Genomic DNA, 6,018 nt, shown 5'->3' with positions numbered 1-6,018 from the left:
GATCAGGGTACAGTATTCAATGGAGATGAGATTAAAGAGTTTGCCAAAGAATACGGCATTCAGATATTAAACTCTTCACCATATTATGCCCAGGCAAATGGACAAGCTGAGGCAACAAATAAGATTGTCAAAAATACTTTAGAGAAAATGATTGAAGACAATCCTAGAGATTGGCATAATCTCTTGTCAGAAGTGCTTTGGGCTTATAGAAATTCCAAAAGGAATAGTACAGGTACAACTCCATATGAGTTGGTCTATGGGCATGATGTTGTATTACCTTTGGAAGTGACAGTGAGATCCAATCGACTGGCCAAGCATTTGGGTATTCCTATGGATGAATATTCAGAGGCACTATCGATTGAGTTGCAAGATTTAGAAGGAAAAAGAATTGTGGCTTTTAATCATTTGGTGGCTCAAAAAAAGAAAGTTGAGAGAAGTTATAACAAGAAAGTTAAGAGTAAATTATTTTCTGAAGGAGAATTAGTATGGAAGACCATTTTACCAGTTGGATTCAAAAGTCCAGAATATGGTAAATGGTCTCCAAATTGGGAAGGACCATTTAAAATACATAAGGTTCTTAGAGGAGGAGCCTATCATCTTGCTTCTTTGGAAGGTGAGCCACACAGAAGGATAATTAATGGCAAGTATTTAAAGAAATATTATCCAACCATATGGGAATGCATGAGTTCATACACATGAAAACAAAGATATATGACAGAAAGAATAAAGCCAAAACAAATGTAATAGGTATTTTCATTAAACTTGTATCAAAAGTACATAAGGACAAATAATGAAATTTTTTACATTTGGCCTAATCCCTTTGGAAACACATTGAAAGTTTGCTCCAAGCTTGAAGAGCAGTCTGATGCTTTAGCTTATTTTGCCTAAGTTTGGTTTGGGCTTGCTTGAAAGCTAATGGACCACTTTTTGCTTGAGCAAGAAGGTTTGGAATTTGCTGAGAAATGTTGGCTTGCTCTTGTTCGATGGCAGCTTTTCGAGCTCTCACGTGGGCCAGTTGAACTTCTAGCTGAGCTTCTTCTGCTGTAAGTGTGTTAAATTCAGTAGTGAGGGATTGTGATCTAGCAGATGCTTTAGTTAGAGCATGCATTGCTTCTTTCACTTGCTCAGCTTGATTCTCAACAGTTTTTGGCTCAATCTGAAATCGATTGATAGCCATTAAATGCTGAGGAAGTTCTGAAATAAAGGTTTGAAAGATTTGCACTTGGTCTGGATCAAAGAGTTAAGGCATTAGTGGTGCAATGGCTCCCAAACAGTCAGTCAAAATGAGAGTTTGAGAGAGAGCCAAGGCATCTAGTGGTTGACCAAGAAAATTAAAAAATTGTTCAATAAGTGCTTGCTCTTCATTAGATAGTTGCTTCAATTTTTCTTCAACAGTCAAATTAGAAACAGTTTCTTGAAAGCAGAAAGTCCTAAGAGTAAGTCTTGAATAGAAGAAGGGGAGATAACTGTCGGCTGTAGTTATAAAAAAGTAAAGTTAACAAATGAAGAACAATGAATATGTAAAATGATATGAGAGATTATTACTTATGTAACAATTTGAGGTAAGGTAGAAGTACCCAAGATCTCTCTTGAGGGACTTTGAGCTGGTGTAGTCTGCAACCCCATATCAGCAGTCAATGATGTTTGAAAAGGCATCTCAGTCTTGCATAAGAGAATGAAAGATGATTGCTTTTAAACCATATACATTTAAATATATGTATATATATATATAAATAAGAATAAGGTGTATGGGTGAGAAAATGTTACCTGTGTTGGAAATGATTGAGTAACGGAAGTGATGATAGTTGGTTGAGGAACTCTCATATCACTTGAGGTTGACTCATCATCTAAAACCTCAATGTCAGCCTTGTCAACTTCATTTAGAAGGTTGTCATCTGACTCAAAAACATGCACATGGACAGGAGAACCTCTGTCGATAGGAGATGTGTGGCTGTCAAAATTAGTGGACAAGTCAATTGGAGCTTCTCTGACATGGTTTGAATTAACTGGATCTTCTTAAGCATGTTCAGGAATTGCTGATTCTTCTGGAGAAGAGGCCACACCAGGAAAAGTGATGACTTCATTAGTTCCATGTGGCACCTCTCTAAGAGGGAAGGCCATTAGGTCTCCCAAGGCCACCCCTTGGGGAATTTCAGACAAAATTTGAGCCAGTTTAGGAGCCAAATTTCTTAAAATGGCCCTCATTTGATCAATTTGTTCTTTCTTAAGGGGGTTTGGTTAGGACTCTGGAAATTCAGTTTGGCTTTTAGGAGGATTAACTTGTACCTTAGCCAGTTCTTCATTCTCAGGAAGAGGAGGGGATAGGTTGGTATGAGTCTCAGGTATATCTTCATGAGGAAAAGAAGATGTGGCCAAAGAAACAAGTTTTCTCTTTTTGTATGACTTAAGATATGTCTGAAAGAGAGAGAGAAAAATGTTACGCAAGTAAAATAGAATGTCATTATGTTTAAAATGATAACAAGAATGACAGATTGAGTAAGATTTATACCATTATGGGACAAGAAGATGAACTACTAGAAGAAGAAGAAGCTGGTGCAACAGGAGCTTGTGAAGGAACTGGTTGTTCTTGCTTTCTTTTAGGTCTCCTTACAAGTGCTGCACCACTGGAAGAGGAAGAAGCTGGTGCAGCCGGAGATGGTGGAGGAACTGGTTCCTCTTGTCTTCTTTTAGATCTCCTCTCACGTGTTGCACCACATTCTGATGTTGGTTGAGAAATACCACCTTCTGGTTGTGGTTGAGATGCAAAGAATCTTTGAAGTTCTTCTTCTCTAGTCACCCTTTGTTCAGTCTCCACATCTGGGTTGTAAGGTGTGAAACCTTCAGTATTGGTGGTGTTTAAGGGATTATCCTTATGCTTTCTTTTCTGGATAGTGGGAGTAGGCAATTCTATATCCAAAGGAGTGGCTTTGACTGAGGGCTCAGCTGCATATATATATAGGAAAGATATATCTTGTTATACACCATTTTTAACAAGAAATATAAAGCAAAAAGAAGATGGCTGTTTACCAATGCTCATGGTTGCTCCTTTTTTGTTGTCAGGATGCACGTGCCAGAGGCATATTTGAGTGTCTTTATTAAAGATTACTGCACTCATAAGGAGCCACCAGTCTCTGAATCTTGTAGAGGGAAAGGGTGTGATTTTGCAGCAGTAGAAGCTGAATTGATCAAATAGTTGTTGATTATGGGCTAGAAGGGCCTTCACAACTGTTTGATGTTTGAATTGAATTCTAGCTCCAACTTGTTCATGAATAATGGGATGAAAATATGGGCAAGGAAAAGTTTGGTAGAGTCCCATTTGCCTAGCCCATTGTGTGATAACCTTGGTCCGTATTATACTAATTAATCTTAATTATGATTGTGATTATGTGTTTGATATGACTTTCAGTGCTATTTGTATGGATATATGTGGCTTTGAATTCCTATCTGTTCACCGTAGGGAAAATTTGTTTGATTCTCTGCTTTAGAATTTAAATTGAAGGTCTTATCAACCACAGAAACTGAAATTGATTACGCTATTGTGATTAGCGTAATTTTTAGAGCTTGCAGTGAAATTTAATTAGAAATTGATTTGGATCGAAATAATTAGATTCAGAACAATTAATTAAGCTCAATTACTTAGCCTTAATTAATTTGATTAGCCAAGCCTATAAATAGGCTTATGTAAACTCAATTCTTCTCTTTGAAACTCATTTGGCTGAAATCACACCTTAGAGAGAGAGAGAGAGAGAGAGAGAGAGAGAGAGAGAGAGAGAGAACCGAATTTAGAGAGAGAGAAGGGCCGATCTTGAAGATCTTGCTAAGGAGCTCAAGCTTGGAAAGGCTAGGCTCAAGAATTTGCTATGATTTGGAAGAATTGAAGCTCATATGTGAGTAATTAAGCAAAGATTTATGAGTTAAGTTTGTAATATTATGAATTCAAGGTTTGATGGTGATCAAGAGCATGACTTGAGTTGAATTTAGAGTTTGTATGTACATGCATGTGTATGATTGTCATGGTTTTATGTATTCAAGCATGGATTATGTTGTATAAGAAGGATTGAGCACCAAATCTCTCATGCATGCATAATTGTCATGAGTTTCATGATTATGAGTGTCATTTGTAATATTTGGAACGGAATTGGGGTCAAAATTTACATGCATGTTTGATTAATAGAGATATGGAGCTTATATGAGGCTTGAATGCATGAGCTTTGATTATACAAAAGAAATGTTGATTAATTTTGAGAATTGGACCATGATTTTGAATAATTGGCCTCATATTGCTTACATCCATATGCTATATAGTGTGTTTCCATGTTTTTGAGCGAAAATCATGAGTTTAAGGCCTTTGAATGTCAAGTTTGAAGTTCAAACAACTTGTTGGAAAACCCATAATTTGGCATGTCCGCTCGAGTGGGGAAAGCGCTGCTCGACCGTGAAATGTGAGCTCCCAGAACTTTTGCAGACATTGATGTCCACTCGAGCAGGGACATTTACGCTTAAGCGGGGAGCCATGTAGTGTGACTTTCAGCTCGAGCGTCCGAATTCATGCTCGAACGTAAAAGTGAGGCAACTAGTCCTTTTGCAGAAAAAGGGGTCCGCTTGAGTGGCCAAAGCCATGCTCGAGCGGGGAGCCCTGTTTCAGAAATTTTGTAAAGTGAATTTATATTTCAATTTCTTTTGTTTTCCATTTCTAAGCACTCTACATTAAACATTGGAAGTGAGTTAAAAGGGATAAGAAAGAAGCCTAAGAGGGATGTATGAATTAAGAACGGATTGAATTGTTTGTGACCCATTATGTTCATGAAATGTGTAGGGTCAAGCACGAGGACAAATCCACCGAAAGATCACTGTGAGTAATATCTTAGTAAAGATATTTTGAAGTATGTTATTTGTCCAATCGCTTATTTCCATATAAGTCTTATAAGTTTGCTAATTTGAATTGTGGACAAATGTTTGTTATGCCATATGGTTGGGCCAAAGGCCGTTGGACATGAACGATTGAATGAATGGGCCGAAGGCCGTTTGACATGCATGAATGATTGGGCCAAAGGCCGTTTGACATGAACGAAGGAATGAATGGGCCGAAGGCCGTTTGACATGAATGAATGATTGGGCCAAAGGCCGTTTGACATGAACGAATGAATGAATGGGCCAAAGGCCGTTTGACATGAACGAACGAATGAATGGGCCGAAGGCCGTTTGACATGAATGAATGATTGGGCCAAAGGCCGTTTGATACGAATGAATGGGCCAAAGGCCATTTGACAAGAACGATTGGCTAGAGGCCGTCGGACACGAATGAATTAGGCTTGAGGCCATTTGTTAAGAACGAAGTGGGCCAGAGGCCATTTGATACGTTCGGACTTGAAATCGCCTATTGTACTAAATCGAATTCTAGATGGGCCCAAGGCCGTTTGATATATGTGAACCTCCTTTATATACCTTCTTTATTTGATATTATTCACTGGGCTTTCGCTCACACTCATTCATGTGCATGTAGGTGAGCAAGGAGGTGTCCAAACCCAGCCCCGGTGAAGTGTGAGAGAGGTCAAGTTTTGAGGAGTCAGCCTTAGCGTCTCACGCACGCGACTCGTTTTTGCCCTTTTGTTCTTTCGTTATATTATATGTTGGCGAAAACATTGAATTACCTTTGTACATAAGTTTTGGCTTGGCTGACTAAGTTTTGAATGATCCTATGTGTGTATAACACTTTAAGTTGATTTCCTTTTTGGTGTGCGTTATTAATGAATACAGAGATGGGTTATTTGATGTGCCATGTAAGCACGACTCTATGGACAATTTGTAAGTTTGCTTTCGTTTGGCCCCTTAACTCTGATGGAATACCTTTTGTCTGGTTTGAGGCCACAGGTGATCCCTTGATTATTGGTCGGTTATGACCTTAACCCATAGGGGCGGGTTCGGGTCATGACACATTGACAGGGGTTATGTAACGCCCTAAAAAATAATAACAATAAACCCATCAGATAAGACATGCATTTACATTTAAACTAACCG

This window comes from Camellia sinensis, chromosome 1 (genome assembly GCF_055761805.1).
Source record: "Camellia sinensis isolate YWXY chromosome 1, ASM5576180v1, whole genome shotgun sequence".
Taxonomy (NCBI): domain Eukaryota; kingdom Viridiplantae; phylum Streptophyta; class Magnoliopsida; order Ericales; family Theaceae; genus Camellia; species Camellia sinensis.
Note: the sequence above shows the minus strand (reverse complement) of the source record.